Genomic DNA, 26,826 nt, shown 5'->3' on the forward strand with positions numbered 1-26,826 from the left:
ATAGACAAATGGGAAATGGACCTGGAAGCACCCAATTCAAAACATCTCCTGCCAAGCAGGTGTATGCTCAAAATCTCCATTGGCAACAAGAGCATAGTCCATAATTGTTGGGTCGTGCGAGACGTCACTGCCGCCTTTTACTTAGGCAGTGACATTCTCAATCGCTTTGCCATTAGTTTGGACCTAATAAACTTCAAAGCTTGGTCCCGATTAGCGGATAATCCCATGGGCTTTGATGATCCAGAAAAAGCATTTAGGTCAGCTCAATTGCTACCTTATGCGGTTGAAATTCAGGTTAAAGAGGAAGTCACCATCCCAGAAAGGACCCGACAATTCTCCCTGGAAGTGAAAGTTAAAAGGGGACAAGAGTTGAAAAACCCTGATGCTTACATACATCCAAATGCTTCTCTCCAACAGCAAGGGTTGGGGGTAAACCCGACTCCATTAGTCAACATAGAACATGACACCATTCTAATAGAGGTGGATAACAGCGACTTAAAGAGTATTACTCTAGCCGCAGGCACCATTGTTGGAATGGCGGTTGATGACCGACATTTCTCCATTGATCTTGTAAATGAACTGTTAGGACCAATCCCCAAGGACTGTGTTGACAGTGACAGTGAGGACAATACAACACCAGACAGGATTTTCACCCGGCATGGGGGGAACTTCCTGGTGTACACTTCCTGCCCCTATGGTAAGGAAGATGTGACGTGTGACTTCAGGAGGGATGAGGTGATTTTCCAAGTCCATGAGGGCTGCCTTTCCCACCTGAAGCCTCCGGTCCAAATCAGCACTCTGACCAGGGACTTCTCCACCCAGCTGGAGGAGGCCGCGGAGATAGCCAAACCAGAAGTCTTTCCAGGCTTCAGGCAGATGGTGGAAGAGAGAGTCAACCTAGCTGATGCCTGTGTGACTCTGGAACAAAAGCAAAAGTTGAAACAAGTTTTCTTGGATTTCCAAGATCTCTTTGCGGTAGACTCATATGACTGTGGTCGCACCGACATCCACACCACAACAATCCCCACGGACCCTGGCATGACTCCTGTGTTTGTGAAGCAATATCGCTTGCCTCTCGCATCAATGGAGTCCCTTACTGAAATAATTAAGAACCTTGAGTCCCGGGGAATAATCCGTCCAGTCCACAGCACCTTCAATAATCCGGTGCTGGGAATATTGAAGCCAAACGGCCAGTGGAGACTCTGCGCCGACCTCAGGGAGCTCAACAAACGGGTCCATACTTCCCGATGGCCTCTGCCCTACATTGACCAAGGGCTGGCCCAGATCCAGGGGTCACAGGTATTCACTGCAATAGACCTGACCAATGGATACTGGACCGTGCCTGTCAGTAGGGAGGACCAATACAAGCTGGCTTTTACCTTTGGGGGCCAGCAGTACACATGGACCCGGACTCCCTTCGGATACCTTAACTCCGGTAATGAGTTCAATATTTTCCTACATAAGGCCATGCCCGACCTGGGTACGAGGGGTAACCTGGCTTATGTAGATGATGTCCTCATCAAAAGTTCATCTGTGGAGGAACACATAGCAGAGATCCGTTATGTTCTGACACAGTTGAGGGCCGCCGGAGCAAAACTTTCCTTTCAGAAAGCACAGTGGTGTAGAACCCGTGTTAATTTCTTGGGGCATGAGATTACTCCTCAGGGTCTCTGTCCCCAGGAAAAGAAAGTGGAAGCACTTCAGAAACTGAAAGACCCCACAACTCTGCGGGAACTAAGGAGCCTCCTTGGACTGACTAATTACAGCAGAAAGTTCATTGAGGGCTACGCAGAGATCACCAGACCCCTGATTCATCTCCTGAAGGGGGGGGTCAAGTGGGAATGGGGTCCAGAACAAGCCGAGGCAGTAAAACAACTCAAAAGAAGCCTCTCACAAGCGCCTTGCCTAGCTTACCCTGTCAGAAACAAGGAGTTCTTCCTGGAGACGGGGTTCTCTAATACGTGCTTGACGGCAGTATTATATCAAAAGCATGACAAGGTCAATAAAGTAATCTCCTATGCGAGCAAAACTTTATCCTCTGTGGAGGAAAAATTCAACGATTGTGAGAAGGCACTCCTGGCAACGGTGTGGGCATTGAAGAATTACCGCCCGTTTATCCAGGGGGAACACATCATAGTGGAGACTCCACACCAGCCTCTGCAATATCTCCAAAGTGACAGAATCCGGGCCGGAAATGTGAGTAATTCCCGAATTACTTACTGGATTCTGTCAATGCAAGGCTTTCCTGTGGAGGTCAGATATGGCCAAAACAAGAAGAGTCCACTCGCGCAAGGTCTGGCTGACTTGCATGATTGTGCCAGAGAAAACTGTCTCGAGGACGAAAGTCTAAAAATAAAGGACAACATGGAGGCATACCTTAATTCCCCCCACAAAGTCTTTGAAGAAGACAAGTGTGAGGGAATGCCCACTGTGTATGTGGATGGATGCTCTTACCATGTTGACAACAACGGGGAGAAAGAACTGGTGGCTGGCGTAGGGAATGCATGGGTGAATGAGTCCCCAGGACCCTCCGCTGGATACAAAATTGGTCCCCGAAGTAGTCAGGTGGCAGAATTGATGGCTGTGCATCAGGCCATCCTCACTGCTGTCCAGCATCAACTCCACGAACTGGTCATAATCACAGATTCGGATTATGTACGGAACGGGTTCGTGGAGCACCTGGTTAATTGGAAAACCAGAGGCATGTTATGTGCTAACAACAAACCCTTGAAACATGGGAAGTTGATCCAAAACATTGATGATCTGGTCACCTCGAATGAGATGACCATCTATTGGAAAAAGATCAAGGGTCATTCCAAAGTAGAGGGACCAGACAAAACTGGAAATGACTTAGCTGATCAGCTGGCCAAAACCGGGGCCATCCAAGGGGATCTAATTGAGATTGAGTCCCTGTTGGGGGAAATCCAGGTCACTGCTATCACTAGGTCCCAGACAAATGCTCACAACGACCTCTCAATTGCACAATGGAGTAAGGAGACCCCTGATGCTGATTTGATTACTGCTCAGAAGGGGGATCCAATAATTGGTAAATTTTACCAGCACCTTGAGGACCCTGAGAACTTTCCCCTGACGGATACCGATTACATTGGGAAAGAGGACCTAAGAGTGTTGATGAAATGTCCAAAAATGTTCCGGATCCAAGACGGTTTGTTGGTAAGGAAATCCAAAGCTGGCCATGATCAGTGGGTGGTTCCTACCTCATTCCGAAGCCTGATGTTAAGTCACGCCCATGATGCGGCCACCGCCGGTCATAGGGGGTTTCACACAACATTGGAAATCTTAAGAGAGGTTGCATACTGGCCACACATGGGGCAGGACCTCGACCAGTACTTGAAGGGTTGTCTTGTGTGTGCACAATTTCAGCCGACATCACTCACGCACCGGGCGCCTTTACAAAAGAGGGGAATGACACTGCCATGGTCAGATTTACAAATCGACTTTGTAGGCCCTGTGATTCGCTCGGCTAGGGGGAATAAGTACATGTTGACTGTGACATGCTTGTTTACCAAGTGGGTGGAATGTCTCCCAGCCCCAAATTGCAAGGCAGAAACTGCAGCTGCCTTGATGATTAACCACATCTTTTCCCGTTTTGGTCTACCTCAAAGGATTGAGTCAGACAGAGGTAGCCACTTCACCAGTGAAGTAATGACAAAGATGTGGGAGATACTGGGGGTCAAGAGAAAGCTGCATATTGCTTATAGACCAGCTTCTTCTGGGGCAGTAGAGAGATATAACCGGACAATTGTGAGCATATTAAAGAAGTTTGTGGCAGATTCTGGGCCAAGTTGGGATATCCGATTACCTCTGGTCCTAATGGCCATCAGATCTACCCCTTCATCTGCAACCAAAATGTCACCATTTGAGTTGATGACTGGGCGCAAGATGGTGCTTCCGCAGCATTTGCTCTACAGGACCCAAGAGCAGACACTGATAAATGCCTCCACTACTCATGAGTATGTAGAGAATTTAAGGAAACACCTCCAACATGCTTTTGCTTATGCTCAGCGGAATCTAGAAAGATCGACTGATAGCATGAAGACCCATTATGACCTGAAAACTTCCAGGAAGGAATATCAGGTGGGAGACCGGGTCTATCTATACAACTTCCAAAGGAACCAGGCCAAGCAGCGCAAATTTTTGCCTACATGGAAGGGACCCTTTGAGATCGTCGATAAGATCTCTCCGGTGGCCTACAAGATCCGCATCCCCAAAGGTGGTTCGGCAGAGGGGGAAGACAAGTGGGTCCACATAAACCAGTTGAAGTGTTGCCATCCCAGGCACACTCTGCAACAACTGGAGGAATCCTCTGGAATCCTAGCGGGTACTGTATCAGACTAATTCAGTTCCAATCATAAAACATACCACATCTAGTCTCTAAAATATTGTGATTTGCATGAAACTGTCTCTTAGTTATACTGTTTTCTTTATCAAAATAAGAATGTAATGTTTTGTCATGATGAAATGCATATGCTGTCCCACCATCTCAACAGTGGTGGAAAAACGTCTATGAGTAGGTATTGCCGCTCTTCCTTTGTCGTCCTAGGAGAAAGAAAACCTTGAGACGGGCCAAGGAGGACGATCCGGAGACCGGGAGCTGAGACGCAACGGGCTCGGGGTACCGCCCAATATTCCCATCAGGACCGGCGAGGAGAACCGATCGATCAGTACCGGATGGAGGAAAAGATGCTGAACTATGCCATCTATTGGAAGAAGATGAGGAAACATCCCAGATCTTGCGAGTCCCATTCGTGAAATAGGATGGCCATCGCAAGAGGGGGGCTTGTGGGATGTATTTACCCATGCATCCTAGCCCTACCTCAAAACTGTGCAGTACTGACATGAAAACATCATGATGACCAGAGCTTCCCAGAAAATGCACCGGGAAATGCAGGAAGAATAGGCTGCCACCCATTTTTGCCGATGTTATGGGCACAGAAGGACGCTGCCTAAAACCACCATTGGACTACCCGCACAGTAGTCTGAAACCATTGTTTTGACCCATGTGGAATCATTAGACGGGGTAAATATGGGGATTAAGCTGTCGCTGCCCATCATTTTGCCCCAGAACAAAAATAAATAATTGGAGTGGGTAAAGATGGGGATGCGCTGTCGCCGCCCATCATTTCATCCCAGAATCCAGGACAGCTGCGCAGTTGTGCGCACACCAAAATGGTTACCTAACTTGCCACCCACCAGTGTAAAGAAAGGTCTTTGTTGACAAAATCCACTTTTACTGATGTCAAAAAGTTGCTGAAATCGTGACTCATTGGACCACTTTAAAGATTCAACCCTTTTTGTGTGTGTTTAGAATGCATTAATCCAAGAAAATACCAAAGTTGCATGCAGTGCCAACAAAATCCTCTAGGCGGCACTAGCGGTCTAAACTCTGACAGGAGATTTGAGTGCAGTTGCTGACAAAGGGATTTGACTCAGCTGACTTCAAAGGCTGCATTTTAATTAAAAATTAGCCACATGCTGTTCCCAGAGGCCTGAAGCCTGGGAAACCCTATCACCTCAAGAGCTTCACACCAGGAGTTAGAATCTCACATGACCTCTTGATTGATAGAAGGCAGACTGGCTGGGAGCTTCCCAGAGACCACACAAAGGACCCTTTCCTCTGAAAGGAATATGTTAATTCTGAACTGTTTAATGTCAACAAAGCCCTGCCTGCCCAGAGGACTGACCCACCCAAGTCTTGGAGGCGGACCTCAACACTCTGAGGATTGAATTGAAAAGAAAATATATATTTTACAAAAACACTGATAACTCTTTGTAATCAAATGACAGAAATGTATAACTTTGAGAGCTTTAATTAAGAAAATGTACCTTTCATTCAAGGCCAAACTCGAATTTGAGTGATGTTCTGGGGCAAAACCCCATTGTTTATTAATATTACAGACTCCCTGTTTCAGCTAGACAAACGAAAATGCATTGGTATGTGGGTAGATATGTGAGGAACAGTTGTATAAAATTTAATGAAGATCCAATGTTCTGCAGCACATGAAAAAGTGCTAGAAGTGGCCGTTTTTGAATGCAAGCTCTGAGGATGAACACATTTGGACAGAGACATGGCTAAATTCAGCCACACCATGTATATGTGATTTTAATCAAATGTGTACCTGTGCAAATATGTTTTTAGGTCAGATATAGATTGTGTATAAAGTTGAAAGGGGTGGGTTCTCTGTATCATAAACAGACCTCATCATGATGACACTTCATTTCATTCCCCCAATCAAGTAAGGGATGAAAGCTGGACCAATGGAAAGTGGAGAGGGGCAAGGCTAGTGATGCGACACACACACCCACTTGGAGAACATATAAATGGACCACTGAAACTTAGGTAGGGACCTAAAATTCCATTTGCTGCAGCGCACTTTGCTGGACCAGACAACATCCCGAGATCCAGACTTCAAATTCATCAACCTCCTGAAAGCCAAACTAGAGACTTCAAAACCCAGACCAGAGGGAAAGCAGTGCTGTGCCTAGCTGTGAGCAGAACCCAGAGAGAAAGCAGTGCTGTGCCTAGCAGAGAGACCAGACCAGGCGCTGTGAGCAGAACCCGGAAAGACCTGACCAGACTGTTGACCAGATCGTGACAAGTCGCTTTCCTGTTCAAAATCTCTTGTGAGTACTTAGCAAACTCAGAACACATCTCTTAGTTAAATTCATCTAATTCAATTTATTTAACCCAAGTAGAACTGCCTCCTAGCTGTCACCTGTCATTCTAGCTGCAAAAATTTGTCACTTGTCATTTTGAAAAAGTGTGCGTTTAAAATTTACAAAACCAAAAACGACCTTTATTAAATTGCTCATATCTCCGCGACCGTTTGAGCTAGAGACTTGCCGTAACTTTCCTCTGATAGCTTAGAATCGTGGCTTTCCTAGGAACCTAGAACCACATCCCTACCCCTTATAGTTTTACCGCAATCGCGGAACACGCATCCGCGAATTTTACCGCGATTTGCAATTTCTTCACTTGTAAAAACTGCTGCTGTTTGCCTGATTTCATTTGCCAGAAATTCGTTTAACCTGCTAACTATCCCTGCATCATTGCTAGTGTGAGCCTGGACTAATATTAACTAGATACCACTCACCCTGAACCTCTGAAAGGGAATTAAAAGCGTTTCCAGCATATTTCTCATTCATTGCCAGCACATATCAAAGCAATTTGGGCCTGTGATTTCAAAACTCCTATCTGTTTTCGGTTGTCTAAGCTTGCTGGGATTGAACTGAATTACAGTTGATTGCATTTCTGAGGACTGTGTGTTTTCCTTCCATTTCCTTGCATTGCATAAAGAGGGGGGGAGGGAATAGCCCGAGAAAAGTGATTACATTGTCTGTTGAAATCATATTGAGTATTTTCTATATTGCATTTTTATTCAACATTATATCCATTTGAACTACATAAAGCATTCTTTACCACCTTTTTCTGTTGTACCATTTACCAGTGTGCTACCTTATTCATTTCATGTCCACTCATTAGTCATTATAAAGAAGTGTGCTAGTGCCAGATTCTCCGTTGTTAATATTTCCCATATCAGATAAAGTGTGATATTCAATTATTAATTTATTATAAAGTGTGATATCTATATTTTAATTTATCAAATAAACCTTTTAAACTTGCAAAACAGAATTACTTCTTGGCTCAGTGGGGTCAGGGGGATTCCAAGAGAGGGGTGTGATACAAGGGTAGTCATCCAGAACGCATGAACTGGACCTAAAGATATATCAATAAGGGTTTTCATTCAGTATCATAGACTAGGCGTTAACTTGGCTGTAGTGCTGAATTGAATCCTCTTACAGGATGGCAGGCAGTTGAGAACTTGTAAGTCACTCCACAGTTTTTCCACATGGCCTGCATGTAGTGGGACATGATATTTGATCCCCTGTGAGAGATGACTTCCTTTGTAAAACCTACCCTGGTAAAAATACCAAGTAGGGCCTTAGCAACAGACTGAGCTGTAACAGTCCTCATAGGTATAGCTTCAGGATACCTAGTCGCTTGGGCTACTATAACCAATATTAATTGATTGCCTGAAGAGGTTGTAGGGTTTAAGGGACCAACAATGTTGATTCCTACCCTCTCAAAAGGGACTCCCACCACTGGGAGAGGCACCAAAGGTGCCACATTCCTGGCTCCACTCTTGCCAGGTGTATAGAAAGTGTGACAGCTCCTACAGAATGTTTCTACATCAGACCCCAACTTAGGTCTGTAGAAATATATAGAAAGCCTTTCCTTGGTCTTCTTGAAGCTCAAGTGACCAGCCAAAGTAATCTTGTGGCCCAACTGTAGGAACTGGTGTCTTGTCTCTAGAGGCACTCCATGTTTTCTGTAGTCCCCTGGGATAGACTCAGTTGGTTCACTATGGAAGAGGTAACCTATGGGAAGAATCTTCCCAGTGCAACCTATGCTTCCCTGGCTCTTGCCCATCCAGCTGGGAAGCTGCCTGTTGGCAAAGACCTTCAAGAGTATGGAACTCTCTTTGATCTCTGCTGAAGTCTGCCCTACAGGGGTCACCTTCTGCAGCAAGGACTGCAGCTCAGGATGGTCTTTAGGATCCAGATCTCCAACAAGGGTAAGGTCTTCTTCCAGCTCCGAATCCTCAGCTGCTGATTCAACCTTTCCTGGTTGTTCCTCACACTCAGCCTCAGCTGGTGGAGCAGTCACAGTTGTGACTTAGGACAGTCTTCTCGGGGATGTCCTTGTTGGTAGCACAGGAATGCTTTTTGGCTTTTTCTTTGAGACTTTGGGTTTCCCCTTTGTCTCATTCTTCTTTGAAATAGAAGTTAGTAATCCTGTGGACTCAGTGTTATAGATTCCTCTGTAACATCCACTAGAGAGTCAGTTAAGGTACTCTCTCTGGCCTTCCTTGTCTGTTCTTGTTTCCTTTTACTGGGAGGCCTGGGGGTGCTTCACACAACTCCTAAAGTTGTTAAGTCTTTCTCCAACAGGACTCTCCAAGCCCCTCACTTTGTACACTAACAGGTATCTTGACAGTCATGTTGTTGCACTGGATGAGAGCTGGTAGTCTAGGAAGCATTTGGACAGGGCCTCCAGCAAGCTTAGTGAGGCCTTTAGACCTTCAAGAGTAGGGAACTCTATTTGACTTCTGCTGAAGTCCGCCCTTCAAGGGCCACCTTCTGCCAGTAAAAACTGCAGCTCAGGATGGTTTTTAGGATCCAGATCTCCAACAAGGGTAAGGTCTTCTTCCAGCTCTGAATCCTCAGCAGCTAATCCAACCTTTCCTGTTTGTTCCTCACACTCAGCCTCAGCTGGTGGAGCAGTCACATATGTGACTTTGGAACGTCCTATCGGGGATGTCTTGTTGGTGGCACAGGAGTGCTTTTTAGCTTTTTCTTTGAGACTTTGGGTTTCCCCTTTGTCTCATTATTCTTTCAAATAGCAGTTAGTAATTTCTGTGGACTGGGTGTTATAGATTCCTCTGTAACATCCACTAGAGAGTCAGTTAAGGTACTCTCTCTCTGGTCTTCCTTATCTGTTCTTGTTTCCTTTTACTTGGAGGCCTGGGGGTGCTTGATCCAACTCCAAAAGTTTTTATGTCATTCCCCAACAGGACTCTCCCAAGCACCTCACTTTGTACACTAACAGGTATATTGACAGTCATGTTGCTGCACTGGATGAGAGCTGGTAGTCTAGGAACCATTTGGACAGGGCCTCCAGCAATCTTAGTGAGGCCTTTGGGTGCCTTAGCAACATCCTCAGGTTTGAAAAAAGATTCATCCACCACTGTAATGCTGGCCCCAGTGTCTCTAATGGCAGGGGTCTCCTGACCATTTACACGTACACTGTCCTTGTAATATTCTTTTGTGTTATCTGGAATTGAATTATAGACATCTAAATTCTGCTGTTTCACACAGACCCAGGGACACTAAAGAAACACTGGCAGAGACTCTAATGGGGTCTTCAGTAGCAATTGAAAGTTACCACTTGTCATTTGTACTTCTCCCTCTGGGGAAAAGGCTAAGGAGACAGTGTGGACCCCTGAAGGTTTACCCTTGTATCTGGGATCCCCTTTCACATGGTCAGTAGACCCACAAGCATAACATTTTCCAAATGTTTTGACAAATGGGGTTTTTTGCTGACCTCCCTCTGGTTTGGCACCAGATGCTTCACTAGCCTGATTTGGTTTCCCTTGTGGCTTACTCTTTTTCCATTTGGGGCCCTCTTTTGGATTGCATGTATTAGAATTCTCTTTGCCATCTTTCTTTTGCTGCTTCCCTTCATCCTTCTTCTGAGGTGCCCCAGAATCCTTGTGAGTAGCCTTGTTGGAAACCAACAAGTCAGCAGCCTTTGCTAATTTCTTTGGATCAATTTCCTTAGAGTCAGCCAAGTGCTGTCTCAGCTCAGGAGAGAAGGCCTCAAAAATAGATTCCAACAACAATAGTTTTCTCATTCCTTCAACAGTGTTAACTCTGTAACCCTTTACCCAACCATTTCAGTTCTTCAAACATTCACACACCCAGGTAACCCAAGGGTACCATCATGCATTTTGAGGGTCCTAAACCTTTTATGGTACTGGGAAGGAGTTTTCCCAAATCTAGCTATCAAAGCTAGCTTCAGATTTTCATACTCCAATCTTTCAAGTTCCCCCACCTCCATTATAGCATCAGTTGCAACATTACAACATCAGTTGCAACCTGGGAAGCCTAGACAAAACCCAAGGAATAAACTGATTCCATGTGAAACCCTGAATGCCATAATTATACTCAAAAGCAGCCAACCAATCCAAAATATCAAGTCTTACCTCATAGCTACTCACATCCTCTCTAGGCATGCAAGTTCTCTTAGGACTGGAAGACCTAGAAGACTCTGGGAGAGAACCATTTTCAAGAGACCATTTCTTTATTTCAAGAGCATGATGCATTTCCATTTCTCTGAGTTTGATTTCTTGATGTTTACTTTCAGTCTGGATTTGGAGCCTTTTGAACTCTAACTCAAGTTTCATTTTTTCAAAAGAGACACATTCTGGACTCAGTATTGGACCTGGTATGGTCCCTGTGGCTACAGGTTGAGGGCCTAAAGCAGGTAGACGTGCAGTGGGGCTCACATCCTGAGAATCCTCTGACTCTTCTAGCTCATCAATAACATTAGAGTTAGACTCTGAATCAGTATCATCCTCATCAACACTATCCACATTTGCTGAGGGACTAGGGGCAATAGCTCTAAATAGCTCTACCTCCCAATCTTTGATGATTCAGAAATGTCTCAATCAATTCATTTTCTTGGCTCTAACAGATAGAGACCTGACTTTACACATATCTTTCAGTTGATCTACTGTAAGAATGATCAGGGCTTCCTATTTGAAGTTATCCGGGCTTGGCATTATAAAACAATTGCTTTTCTACTGGTGCTTAGCCTTGTGAAGGTTATTTGAACAAAAGTAAGAGCAGCAATCTCAATGTAACAACGATACTTTATCCTCACCGCTTGCCACCAGTGTTAGGCAGAATTGCATTTAGTACCCTCTGGGACCACCACATATAACTATTACTACAGGTGTAAGCAAAACCAACCTTTGGTATAAATCTGTACTACACAGTTTTTGGTAGCGAGCTGAGCAGCCAGGCTTAGCTCAAGAGGGAATGTGAACAGTACAAGGATGTTACACAGAGGTCTTACAATCACAGTGGTTTAAGAAGACTCTGACACTCAAGGTTTCTTGGTAAACTACTTATTAATTTATTACACAATCATGTGGAAATATTCACTAGAAGAAGGCAACTTAATATTATACTCAAACTCACTTTAGCACTGAACCAATATGTTCTGAGTAAATTAGGCTCCCATAAAATAGGAGAAAAATGGCATTTCAGTTACTTTGAATGGGAGCAAAAGGCACAAGTTAGCAGAACAGATTTCAAATAGTTTCAGTTCACCAGGGGACTCGATTCAGTTCAATAGGACTGGGCCAAAGTCAATGGACTAGTATCTTGGATAGGAAAGAGCAGTTCTTGTAGTAAATGATAAAGTCTTTGCAAAAGTCCTCAGAAGTAGTTTGTATGAATAAGAATCATATGTTGGGACACAAGCTGATTAGGCCTGCAAGTTGGGAACGTTCCACAAACTTTCACTGCAAGAGATGTGTTCTTTCAATTGGGTTGGCACAGTACCTTTATATGAAGCAAAAGATGCATCTGAAGATTTTGGTTCCTGGCAGTTCCTGCAGATCTCGTTGTTCCTGAGCCTCGGTCGTGGGGACAAGAGGGAGGATGTCGGGGACTCCTGCACTGCATGGAATCCTCAGAAAACGCTGATAAAATGGAGTCACTTCAGTTCCAATAGCTGTAATTCAAGCACACAAGCTGGTGTCCTTACCCCTGGTTAATCCTAACCAGCTTTGAGAATGGTATCCAGGTTGCCTACGAGTTGATTGGTCCCACCAACTCAAAGGAAGAATTTGCCCTTAAAGGGGCTTCTCTGTCGAGTTGAACTCAACAATTCGGACCTGCAGCAGTGCTTCGCCGGGCAAACCAATGGTCCAGTAGTCGCAACACCCGTCCTCTTCCAGATTTTCTTTGGTTCTTTTGTTCCAGTGGTCTACTCGTCTTTCCAGTCCAAGAGACTCAACTTTTAATCAGTTTTCTCCCTTTCATTCCAGCCTAGCTGTCACTCCCTCAGCAGGGTGGTTGTCCTTGATGGACAGTCAGCCAGCCAATCATGCTAGAGTGCATTTGGGACCAAACATGTTTTGGCGCGCAGAGACAAACTCTAAAAGGACCTTTGCAAAAAGAAATGGCGAAAAAAGAAGACCGGGACCTGTTTAAACAAAGGGGCTTATGGCGCCATCTTGAAAAGCATGGCTCCTGAGATTTTTAGCTACTTGTGTTCGCGGTCGGGAAAAACCATGGTAGTTTGTTGTAAAACCACTGCCACCAGCCATTTCAATAGGAAAGGGTAGCATTTGAGTGCTACGTGGGTATTTAGACACAGGGGATACTAGGTAACCCCTCCAGCACTCTATTGTAAGATAGTGTGTGCTTGGTCTAGGAATTTGAAAAGACTAGTAAAGTCAATTTCACTTTACATTCTCTGGGAAATGCTAGTTTATCCCAGAGAAGGTATTTAAACCTTTTGGAAGTCTAAAAAGACATCTGTGTGTCACTGCACTGATGATGCTGTGTAAAACAAATGAAAAGATGCCTAAGGAGTTATCTTAAAACTCCATAATCAAAGAACACAAGAGTAAAACACACATCAAAATACATGAAAGAGTGGGAAAAAAAGGCTCACACTCTTTCCAGGTAAAAAAAAAAAGTCTTCAAAATCCAGCAACGTTGCTGGGGCTCTCTAAGGTGAAGGGAATTAGCACATTTCGGAGAATTCTCCCTAACAGCAAGAACATAAAAGGTCAGCTTAACATTTGAGGACCACAGTCACCCATCTCACATTCCTTAGTCTGTTGGTTAGCAGGCTGAGAGATGCCTCAAATCTTACTTTGAGATGCTCAGGTGCTGTCATTAGTAGCTTGATGTGACCTTTGCCTGTCAAGGTCATGGGCCCGTCTAGGCAGGGTGTTTTGTCAAGCATTCATCAGGGGGACTGGTCATGGCAGGGGTAGAAGCCCTGATCATTTCAATCAGAGATCTACCCTGATTTCTCCCACAAGCCCAAAACTCTTCTCCAATAGTGCAAAATGAACCCCCTCCCCCACTATCAACAGCCACAACTCCTCAGGGTTTGACATGGTACCATTTTCATTATAGGAGTGATGCTGCAATCCTGACAGCAGTCGAATTTTCACATTGAAATGAGGAATAGAAAAAAGGTAAAGGTGGAGTGTTGAAAAGTGTGGCACACTTTGGGCTTAAAAAAGGGTATAGGGTGGTGAGAATGCTGCAGGATGGTGAAGAGCAATGTTTTGGCAGTGATAGACAGGTGTTTTGGGGGTAGAGATGGGATGGACTTTGCTAAAAGGCTGCAATCTCACGTTTGCAGTCTCTCTGACTGGGCATCTGTTGTGTGTGTCCTCTTTGACCAGAAAAGCAATGGTATATTCCCCTCTTTCTGTCTCATGCTAAACTAGCTGAGATATTTACACAGGTGATTTGCAACACAAAGAAGAAGCGTGCATCTTCATGAACATTTAGCAGAACAACATTTGTGCGGATAGGATCAACCAATTTAAAATGCCTCGTCTACCTTGTAAACATAGGGCCTCATTACGACCCAGGCGGAGGACCATGGTGCTATTAGCACCATGGTCCATGCCGGTGTCCGCCATGTGGAATGGGGAATTACCACCCCATTCCATGGTTGGCGGGGCGGTAATTCCCCATGCCGCCATGGCCCTTCCCCATTCCCATTTTTGCCCCATAGGGCTCAATGGGAATGGGGAAGGCGCTAAGTACGGTGCCGCAAATTGCGGCACCGTACTTAGCACCAAGGTCCCTTTGCGGGTCCCTACTTTAACGGCTGGTAAAACCAGCCGTTAAGGTCGGGTCCCGCAAAGGGACCTCGTAATTAGGCCCTAATAGGTTAACGGCGCCGCAGCCTTTTACGGCGCCGTTAATCCATTAGCGCCTGGGCCGTAATGAGGCCCATAGTCTAGGTTTGTAGAGGGCTGCCTACAAGAGCTCCTATTTTCCACCCTGACATGTCTCACACAATGCACCTTAATCTACACTTGCTGCATGTGATGGTACACCCATAACGAGGCACCTTTCGTGGCTCTCACAATGCACCTCAATCCATAACTACTCATGTACAGGTATGCACAATTTGTAATGCAATTTACACCACCTGCCTGATGCAGTATTACACTAACATTTCAGAAAAACGCCTGAATGCACGTTTACTGCACATTCGGCAGTATTGAAAATGTCGAAAGCTAATTATGTCGTACAAGGGGAGCAGTTGTTGTGGGGATGTCCCCTGCTTTCCTTTTACGGTATAATTATTTCAAGGGTTGTACCCACCCCGACACACCCCCCACTGACCCTCTACATACTTTTACACCGTTGCAACCTTTACCAACCCCGCAGCGTCAGATCCGTCCCTCCTACGCGGGTCGGATCCGATGCCGCAGGGTCTGCTTTTTTTTTCCTTCCCCGCCTCCATACCTCTGGAAGTGGGGGACACCCCTGCTACCCTCAAAGGCAATAACTACCACAGAAGGGGAGCGAGGGATACCCCCGAAACCCTTGCTCCCAATGTTTCGTAGTGATTACCCACATTGGTCGTTTCAAAACGACCACATGGTACTGGCCGAATTTGGGCAATTGTATCATTTGGTCAATTTGAAATGACCAATTTGGGTAATACTTTATGGCCCACCTCTCCTGAGAGGCAGCAGTTTAAGTTTCACACATTGTACTGACAGTACCATTTACTTGACGAGTTGTGCACATGCTGGGGACACCTTCAATCTGACAGTCAGGAATGTGATGCAGTGTACATACAGGGGCACCTGTGCGATACTATGTAACTCGCATGTACCATAGGTACCTATGAGTGGTGACATCAGGCATCAGCTGTCTCTGATGAATGTTGTGCAGTAGACATGGTCCACTGATGTGTATGCCAGCCCTGATCGGCTTTGCATCCATCCTGGGTCTTGACAGTTAGTATTGACTAAGTGTGTTGACTTTGATTGCAAATGTCATGTGCTTGATATCTATGTGGTGACACAAACAGGCTGATGTATTTTCAGAATAATGACATTTCCCTTAAGTATTATCGAGTTGTTGGATGTGTGTGTGTTATATATGGCATAACCTGCATCTCCATGTCTGCCCACAAATCATGGTCCTGTAACGGGTGTGTGGGGCACATGTGCAATGTGATTGTTGACTGTATGTTGTGCTGACTTGCATGTGGAAACATTGTTTGAGGAGAACAGGCACACTGTTGGTTCATTTGTGCATGTGTCATTGAGCTTCTACAGCCTATGTGGCTTGTGTGTGTACGTTGATGATCGGTATTTTGATGTTGATATCTGATGGGGGACGTGGTCCATTGCCTTTGTGTGGTTGGATGTGTGTAGTGATGTCATGTGTGCAATGTACATATATTTTTGAGGGTCACATTTGTGGCGCTGTACAAGGGGCATTGGGAGATGTGCAAGGGTGTATGTGATGGTGCAGTGCTCCGGGGGGTGGGGAGTTCAGAATTTAGTGGCATGTAGGGCAGGGGAGAGGGAGCGCGGGAGATTGGGAGGAATGAGGTTAGTCCAAGGTGGGAGTGAGTGGCTGCTTCCAGGGCCTCCGATGTCATCTTTTGTCCTATGGCTCAGCCTGAGATTACTGGAATACCAGGGAGGCCAAAGTGCCCTCCTACCCAATGGTTCGGCTGCCTCCAGACTGAGATGCACTCTGGCCAGTGGTTGGCCTGTGTGCAGGTTGTGGCAGACAAGGTGGGGTGCCATTGGCCTGAAAAACCCTTTGCACCATCTTGGGTCTCCTCGTGTGTGCACTGTGCATCACCAGCAGCTCGTCAAATCTCCCTGACACACCCAGGTGTGGCTCAGTCATGGTGACCAAGGACGTGCACAGCCCAAACATGTTCCGGTTAATTTTATGTTATGTTGGGTTATGTTGATTTATAGCGTGAATTGCTACCACCCAGGGGCAGTCTCCAGGCGCTCACCTGGCTGTTCAAGATAAAGGATAGGTTTGGTTAGTGAGGGTAGAGTGATAGGATAGGCCCATAACATTAATAATTTGGCATCTATGAGTGTTGGCTTGAACATGACTGATTGTGTGCACTTGCCTGCTGTATCTGTACACTTAAGGTCCAATGCTGGGTTGTTTTCTATGTAAATGTTTCTTATGTCAGGATGTGTCTGTGTGTTCTAAGTGTAGATTGCCTAGGTTGTTTTCTATGTGAATGTTTGTTATGTTGGTGTGTGTGTGTGTGTGTGTGAGATTCATGTGTAGATTGTCTGTTATTTAAGGTCATGCACACTGGATTGTATCCATGTGGGTAAGGTCCAGGGATTGTTTGTTGTATGTAGGTCTTGCTTATGTTGGGTGTGTGGTTGTGTATAATTTGGCTAGCCCATTTGGCACTGTGCATAGTGCTTGGGCGTTGTGTTGGAGGGGAGCATTAGCTGGGTGGTTAGTCCATTGTATACTTTCTCAGATCTTCTAGCTGGCTAATCTACACAATTCATGAAATGTGACATATAACTAATCTTCAATATCTAGTCATGCGCAAGGTTAATTTCACAATCTATCTAACTGTCACGCAATTCTTAGTGTGACGTGTGACTATCTCTTTCAATTGCTAAATGCCATATATGGCTACCTTACACAGTTAGGCCAAATGCAAAACATGTCTTTCCCTGTTTTTTGATGGAATCCATGTGGCTGGACATGACTGCAAGCTCCCTTGTTATGTTGTGCCTGACTCGACCACTATCACAGTGTCACCCATGAGTTGTTGTTGCAGAAACCCACATAGCCACTTAGGTTGCTTCACCACTGATGGTCCCGCAGACTGTGGTGGTGGTGCAGCCTGAGGGTGGGCTCAGAGAGAAGCTGTGGCTCTGACCCAGGCACTTAAGCATGGCTTGGTTGTGGCACTGTGTTGGGATTGATGTTGGGGGAGGTGATGTGTGTGGAGTCTCCTCTGCTGCTGTCCTTGTCATATTCCTCCACCTGTGTGTTGGGCATGCTGTCCTCTGCCAGCACCTCTGGCATCACCTCCTCTTCGGGCAGAGCAGTTTGAAGACCCATGCACATATCTGCTGCTGGCGATTCTACATGGTGCTCCTCCTGTGTGGGGGAGATATTGTCCCCATTCCTACTCCTCCTGGTCCTCATGGGGTGGGTTTGCTCCAGACAGCCAGGTCTTCTTCTCCATCCTCACTGCTATTGGAACATTCCGCAGGAGCCCCTTCCTCTCTTGTCAAAGCTGTAAAGTAGAAAGAAGAGGACACATGTCAGTCTGTGGCAGGGTAGCTATGTGTGCTAATAGTGAAATTGTTGTGGCAACATGTTGGTATATGTTGTCATTCATGTGGCCCTCACCTATCTTCCCATTGCACCTTGGACGCACTGTTGTTGTCCATGCATACATGGCCCCCGTACACATGTTTCGTTTGCCATTTTGTGCAACCCGTAAAACAAATCCTATCACGGTCTAGCCCCACTGGGCAACCATGCACCGGTCGTAGACAACTTTAGACAATCTCCTATGGGGGGTGTGGATCACTATACCCCCCTGCTTTCGTATCTCAGGGCCTATGTGCACTGGTCTACTCCTAGATTACTTCTAACAACATACTCCTATCATACTCCTATGGACACAATAACATAAGGCACAAAGAAAACACATGAATCGATTCAATTATAACTATGAAATACATTTATTTATGCATAACAAGGCATGATGCAAGCATTCCCAAAACTATGCAAATCTCAACTTTGCACCAATTATGCTTCTGGTGCAAATCTACCATGCAATAACTATGAGCCTTACAGGTTTCTAATGCAAGCCTGTGATTGTAATGCAGTCTAATGCAAGCGTCAGCATTCCTCTCCAATCCACACCATGCTTCACACTCACTCTCTCTCAGACAATCCCTGTCTGATTTCCCCTTCTCCCAAATCCAAAGCTCTTTATGTGAGTGTCTGTTCTAATCAATCAGTTTAGGCCATAAACCATACTTCCCATTTTCCTCTCTTGATCTCCAGCTCTGTTTGCCAAGGCCAAGTGTCTCCTCTCTCGCTACTCTGCAATCAGTCAGTCAGTAGCAGGCCGCTCTCTCGAACTGCCTCAAGCCTTTGCCAAGCTCTCGATCTCCCAAAGCCATCGGATTCTGCTGCACCAAGACACCTCTCCCTCATAGAATCAATCAACATCTAGCACCATCTCCAACAAAAACTAAAAAAACTCCCTTCTCTTCACCTCTGGTTATACTATTCCATGACACACTCAAATCACTATGGTTATATACGTTCTCTAAGCTAAGAATGTCTCTTTCTCTGTCAGCATTTAGCAATGCTTGAAAGTCTGTTTGCAATGTACTTTCACTTGCAATCACTCTGTGTTCTGGTCGTGTTCTGTCAGCGTGACATTTCAAAACATATCTACTAGCTCATGTCCTTCTGTCTGTGGTGCCTGCCTCCTATTTCTCCATTCATACCCATTCCCTCCACTGTTGGCTTCACAAAATCCTCTTTCCTCCAGAGAACAGGCCATCTCGCCTCTCATGCAAAAGCACACTCTCCCATTCTCCATGTGGCACTGCCTCCCACTGTTTCTGTCTCCGCGAAGCACACAAGCCCATGCTGATATGGCTTCCTTTGCCTTCCACTCAGACAAGGGTCGTGTTATCTCTGTCTCTGCCTGCCAAGCAACTGTTTACGAATACTTGTACTCAGTGTAATTCAAAACAATCTTCACACACCGTGGCACTCCTCTGTCTCATTCAGTGGAATGCCTTTATAATGGCAGCTAAATGCTTTCTCGAGTTTATGCTTTTCATTCGCAATCCAAGTGCTAGCTACATAATGCAAACATATTCTAAGTGCACACTCTACATGCATGGATGTGTACATGGCAGTCTCTGCATGTGTCTCTACAAGTATAACAATGTGTCATTCTAAATGGCTCTACATGTCATTCCAGGCCTCATTCATTCTCTATAGTGCCTAGCACGTTTCTCTCTTAGCCTGAGCGCTACATAAATGGCATAATACATAATTCTAAAAGCATCTCTTTCAACATATATGACAATAACATAACTAAGCAAACCATTCATATAACAAGGTCTATTTCTCTCTTCAAATGCATGGTAATAATGTGAATAATATAATGTTACTATTTCATGTACTCCTAATCCGTACTAATTAGATGATGGATAACTAAACAGGATGAAGGGATATCAGGATTCCTAAAGGGGTAATAATGGATAACAATGAGTAATGATTCTCTAGCAGTGAGTCTAATGATTCCATGACAGAGTAATGATTGGGTAATTATGACAATCCAGGCCTCTCCATTTTATCAGGTTCTACAATTGTCAATGAGTTGTGCATGTCTGGGCAAGATAATGATGTGTCAGGTGTTTGTGTGTGACGGCATGGTGGCAGCCCTATGATTGTTTCATGACTATGCATGTGGATGATGATGCATTGCATGTGGTAGTTGTGTCCCCTATGTTCATGTAACTTGATGTATCACTGTTGTTGGGGGTGTTGTTACTCATGTAGGGGTGGTGTGGTATATTTTACTTTTTGGAAATGCACACGCAGCACGTGTGGTGTGGTGGAATTATCACTTTTTTGAACATGAGACTTCCATGTGACTGGGTTGTGTGTGTTTTCTGTGGAGTCTGGGATGCATGTGCCAGTATTGGGGTTGTCTACTGCATGGTATGGTGACATGTTTGTGTCCTGTAGATGTTTGTTTGTGTCTGTGTGTAATGTGTGCTATGGTGTGTCCTTCCTGCTGTCAGATGATGTAGTGTAGTAGCAATGGGTATCGGTCAGGACCTGTGAGCGCCTATGTTGTGTTCCCTTTGTGCCATTTATATCAATTGTGCATGTGCTACTTGGATCTGCAGATGTGAGTGAGTGCACAATGGTGATGTGCTTATGACAGTAGTCAGTGCCTGTCACTGTGCAATGTAGGCTATTGTACACCTCCTCTGATATCAGGCTCTTCCCTGCCCTGGGCGTCTGTCATAGCCCGTGGCGTGGTTCTCCTGGTAGAGCTTGGGCCGTGTGGAACTGGGTGTACTTCAGTTGGACACTCCGCTTCTCGTCCAACCACTTCTTTTTGAGTTGGCCACAGGTGTGTTGTTTGATTCCCAGGTGTGTGTCACTAGCTCTGCATGTTGCACTGTCCAGGCATCCAAAGCATGCAGGTCCGGAGGGTGCGGTTGGACTCCACCATCAGGTCCACACCACCTTCAGTGAAGTTCATCTAACGCCAGATCACCTTTTTCATCTTCCATCTTGCTAGACACTACCACTGCTGCAGCGATTGGGGCCACTTGTATGCTAGTGTTTATTGATTATGCACAGTGTAGATGTTGGCGTCATTCAGGTGTGTGCTGTGTTCTGTGTGTACTGCGTTGTTTGGGAGTGTGCTCATGTGCTGTGACTGTCATGTGAACAAGGATTCATCTTTCTACTAGGGTGCACCTTACTTGCTGATTGGGAATCCACAAGGTATTGATGTTGTCACATGTGTTGTCAAGTTGCTGTGTCCGCTTGGCATGTTTGTGTCTTGGTATGTATTGGAATGTGTATGTGTTGCAATGTGATGAGTTTGTCCTGTGGGTCCTCTGTCCTTTTTGCATTGTGTTGACTATGTTGAAATAGTCAGAGTGGTCCTGGCATAAACATGGCATCTGGCATATATTGTGCCATTCTGTGACATAATGTCTGAGTCGGGATATCCAGCATATAATGTGCACTTGTCGATGATGTGCTTTGCGTCTTCATTCTCCCTTTGCTGGGCATGTGTTATGGGCGTTCCTACGAGTTTGTCCACTGAATTGTCGGCCTGTAAATGGGTGTGTGTCTAAATTTGGTGGTTGTTTCACTGGGAGTGTACTTTCATTTGTGGGTGTGTCAGTTGATGTGTTTGTGTTTTGTTTGGTGTTCCTGGGTAGCTAGTGAGTTGCAACGGTTGTGAAGCCCCAAAGTGTGTAAGTAAGATGGTATTTACTAAGTGAACATGGATCTTGGCAGATGTGTCTGGAGTTTTGTAAGTGAAACCATGATGTTGGTGCTGTAAGTGTGGTATGCGATGCAGGTAAGTTTGTTGATTCTCACTGTGATGACAGGGATGTTTGGAAGTGTGTGGGAGCACAGGAAAAACATTTGCAGGTGGTATGTGCACATGCTTGTCATTTTCACTTATTGTTTCCTTGACATAATCACTTACGCTGGCATGTATCCTGCTGACAGAAGTTATGTGGGGTATTTTTTGACATATTGCTTTTTCTTTGTGAATCAGTCTTGACTTATGTCTGATGTTTTACATGGTGCAGATCCGCTACATTTTGGTGTCTGAGTTAGTAAATCCGCCAATAAGGATGTAACTTACACTGCATCTACAACCAAATGACTTTTAGCATAATTTACACACAAACAATTTGTAATTATTAAATGTGGGTCATAAATATTTTGACTGCAATCTTCATTTCATGAATGCACATTTTGTTGCTAAGAACTCGTAGCACTTTTACAGTATGGCTTGTTTGCATTTGCTCTTCTCTATGATACATTTAGATAGATCCAGTATTTGCCCTCCTTGTAGTTCACTTTTGGAGTGGCACTTATTTGAACAACTGTGTACTCTGCTTTCTACTTTTTTGAGCTATGTCTTTGCTATTTTACTTTTCATTAATATGCACATTCCCTATTCTTTTCTCTTTTTGGTAAAGAAAGTAAAAACACCTTCTCACATTTCTCCTTTCATCCTTTCAGAGCTGATTGCTATTGAAGAGTTCATGCAGACAATGGCAACTAAACACAATTTCTTCAAACCGTGTATGCATTTCAGTTCTCTATGAGGGACAGCAAAGACCTAAGGCTGCATTACAGAATGTTTGCACTGTTACTAGTACTCTGCAAATATTGTCTTTCTGCACAAAGGCATTGACTTAATGTTTTTTGCACAATGTGAATCATTGTCCAACTGCTAATTGTGCTTGCAGAAGTGAAAACATTATGTAATAAAAAGTATATAGTGGAATTACAGACGTAATCTAGACAAAATTGTGTCAATTCCTTAAAGAACCCGATAGATCAGGAATCTGAAACCCTAATCCAACAAGACTTGTTTACTGGCTTCAGATTCAAGGATTCTACTGTGGCAGAAATGCATGACATACTTAAAACTATGCACCCTACTAACTGCTCAGGAGAACTGCTCCCCTCAAAATACATACTAGAACGTAAGGACTTATTTGCTCCCTTTCTCTGTAGATACGTAAACTCTTCCTTTCAAACTGGTGTCATTCCCCAATCCATTAAGAACGTAGCAGTCACACTGCTGTTAAAAAAAGCGTGACTAGAGCCCACTGATGCAGAGTATCTGAGGCCGATTACAAATACTTTATTTTTTCTCAAGCTAATTCACAAAGCAGCCACGGTATAGTTACAATCCTAAGTCCAGGCCGCCGGTATACCGCATGGTAAACAGTCAGGCTTTAGGAGCTACCACAGCACTTCTTGACTTACAGACTTACATGCTCTCGAAGTTGGAACATAGCAAGTCAGGGCTGCTGATGTTATTGGATCAATCTTCAGCCTTTGACTTGCTAGATCATACAATTTTGCTTGACTGGATGTCCACTGTTGGGGGTCTCTCTATGGAGGTAAGTACTTGGCTTAGATCTTTCCTAGAGTGCCGCCACTCACAAGTACAATGGGGCGACAGTGCATCCAAGGTATACATCATAACTTGTGGAGTGCCTCAGGGGGTCTGCCTTTCTCCCTTGTTATGTAATATCTATATCCCCCCTTTGTGTAATGACCTGGAACTGTTGAACACCTTTTTCTGCAATTATGCTGATGATTTCCAATTGGTTCTGGAGATCACCAGGATCATGAGAAGGATCAATGGATGTTGTACACTGTATACCAGACTATCGTTTTTTTAAAAATTATTTGTTTTTGGCTCAGTGAGCCTTTACAAAAGATAAAACATGCAAACATTTTACAAATATTTTTGTGCATGTACAAGTTCAAACTAAATATCTCATTGTGTCCTAATTTTTACCAACCCAACCACTTTTTAAGACATTTACACTATTGGTCTTTACATTCTCAACGTGCTTCTAAAGAAACAACGTTATGGTGAACTGTTTTCCAGATCTATATAGGTTAAACAATGATTTCACAGTTAGTTAGCACCTGGATAGCGGCCAATGTTAGTGCAGCGTTGGTGCCAGAGATGAATCTGTCCAACAGAAAGTCTGATATGATATCCTCCTCTCGACGCACAAAGTTCTTGAAAAGTCTTGATCGATGCTTCCATGATCCTTCACAGTCCATTAGTAAATGCCTTAATGTTTGTTTGGCAGGGTTTATACAAATCGAACACAGATTTATTGCCTTATCCCCTTGATTTTGCTTTTCTAAAACCTCCCAGCAATGGACCAAATGTAGCTTAAATATGAGGAAGTTTGAACGCAATTTTCTGCTGGGGAATTTCATTAAATAGCATGAAAGGGACCCCAGTTCCTTTTCCCCCCTCAAGAAAGGATTTTGAACTGGGTCTGATCTGACCTTCTCTACTGTTTCAATCCAATCTAAAAGTTACAGTTTTTTTTTTACTTTGAGTGGGTTTGAGACCAGAGTTTCTTTGTCGAGGCCTATTTTTATAAGGGCTTTCATTACCTTGTCCCCAAGTGCTGGCAGGGTGTTTTGTCAAGCATTCATCAGGGGGACTGGTCATGGCAGGGGTAGAAGCCCTGATCATTTCAACCAGAGATCTACCCTGATTTCTCCCACAAGCCCAAAACTCTTCTCCAATAGTGCAAAATGAACCCCCTCCCCCACTATCAACAGCCACAACTCCTCAGGTTTTGACATGGTACCATTTTCATTATAGGAGTGATGCTGCAATCCTGACAGCAGTCGAATTTTCACATTGAAATGAGGAATAGAAAAAAGGTAAAGGTGGAGTGTTGAAAAGTGTGGCACACTTTGGGCTTAAAAAAGGGTATAGGGTGGTGAGAATGCTGCAGGATGGTGAAGAGCAATGTTTTGGCAGTGATAGACAGGTGTTTTGGTAGAGATGGGATGGACTTTGCTAAAAGGCTGCAATCTCACGTTTGCAGTCTCTCTGACTGCTTACCTGTGAATAGTCTCTTAGTGGGATTTCTTTACTTGTGTCCCTGCTAAATGATGGAACCAGGGCACAAAAAGGCAATGCTTTATTCATCAAGATTTTAAGAGCTGTCCTTCCAAGGGTCTGAGGGGCTGTCATGGATTTGCATATGCACAAGGTATGTGCTGTTCCCCATAGGGGCTCTCCTGGAGCCAGGCACAGTATTGCCTCTCCCTTTAACAGCTATTTACACTACAAAACAGATGAAATAGGAGAGAGGCTGTTGGGCTGTTTCTCTGAGCTCTTACATTTACAACTTGATTTGATGTCTTGGGGAAAATGTCAGAGAAGGCTGCAGAAAGTGCCCAATGCCAGATTCTAAACTGGGCATCTGTTGTTTGTGTCCTCTTTGACCAGAAAAGCAATGGTATATTCCCCTCTTTCTGTCTCATGCTAAACTAGCTGAGATATTTACACAGGTGATTTGCAACACAAAGAAGAAGCGTGCATCTTCATGAACATTTAGCAGAACAACATTTGTGCGGATAGGATCAACCAATTTAAAATGCCTCGTCTACCCTGTAAACATAGGGCCTCATTACGACCCAGGCAGAGGACCATGGTGCTATTAGCACCATGGTCCATGCCGGTGTCCGCCATGTGGAATGGGGAATTACCACCCCATTCCAGGGTTGGCGGGGCGGTAATTCCCCATGCCGCCATGGCCCTTCCCCATTCCCATTTTTGCCCCATAGGGCTCAATGGGAATGGGGAAGGCGCTAAGTACGGTGCCGCAAATTGCGGCACCGTACTTAGCACCAAGGTCCCTTTGCGGGTCCCTACTTTAACGGCTGGTAAAACCAGCCGTTAAGGTCGGGTCCCGCAAAGGGACCTCGTAATTAGGCCCTAATAGGTTAACGGCGCCGCAGCCTTTTACGGCGCCGTTAATCCATTAGCGCCTGGGCCGTAATGAGGCCCATAGTCTAGGTTTGTAGAGGGCTGCCTACAAGAGCTCCTATTTTCCACCCTGACATGTCTCACACAATGCACCTTAATCTACACTTGCTGCATGTGATGGTACACCCATAACGAGGCACCTTTCGTGGCTCTCACAATGCACCTCAATCCATAACTACTCATGTACAGGTATGCACAATTTGTAATGCAATTTACACCACCTGCCTGATGCAGTATTACACTAACATTTCAGAAAAACGCCTGAATGCACGTTTACTGCACATTCGGCAGTATTGAAAATGTCGAAAGCTAATTATGTCGTACAAGGGGAGCAGTTGTTGTGGGGATGTCCCCTGCTTTCCTTTTACGGTATAATTATTTCAAGGGTTGTACCCACCCCGACACACCCCCCACTGACCCTCTACATACTTTTACACCGTTGCAACCTTTACCAACCCCGCAGCGTCAGATCCGTCCCTCCTACGCGGGTCGGATCCGATGCCGCAGGGTCTGCTTTTTTTTCCTTCCCCGCCTCCATACCTCTGGAAGTGGGGGACACCCCTGCTACCCTCAAAGGCAATAACTACCACAGAAGGGGAGCGAGGGACACCCCCGAAACCCTTGCTCCCAATGTTTCGTAGTGATTACCCACATTGGTCGTTTCAAAACGACCACATGGTACTGGCCGAATTTGGGCAATTGTATCATTTGGTCAATTTGAAATGACCAATTTGGGTAATACTTTATGGCCCACCTCTCCTGAGAGGCAGCAGTTTAAGTTTCACACATTGTACTGACAGTACCATTTACTTGACGAGTTGTGCACATGCTGGGGACACCTTCAATCTGACAGTCAGGAATGTGATGCAGTGTACATACAGGGGCACCTGTGTGATACTATGTAACTCGCATGTACCATAGGTACCTATGAGTGGTGACATCAGGCATCAGCTGTCTCTGATGAATTTTGTGCAGTAGGCATGGTCCACTGATGTGTATGCCAGCCCTGATCGGCTTTGCATCCATCCTGGGTCCTGACAGTTAGTATTGACTAAGTGTGTTGACTTTGATTGCAAATGTCATGTGCTTGA

The sequence above is a fragment of the Ambystoma mexicanum genome, chromosome 7p, assembly GCF_040938575.1.
Source record: "Ambystoma mexicanum isolate Mex_15411 chromosome 7p, UKY_AmexF1_1, whole genome shotgun sequence".
In the NCBI taxonomy this organism is placed as follows: Eukaryota; Metazoa; Chordata; class Amphibia; order Caudata; family Ambystomatidae; genus Ambystoma; species Ambystoma mexicanum.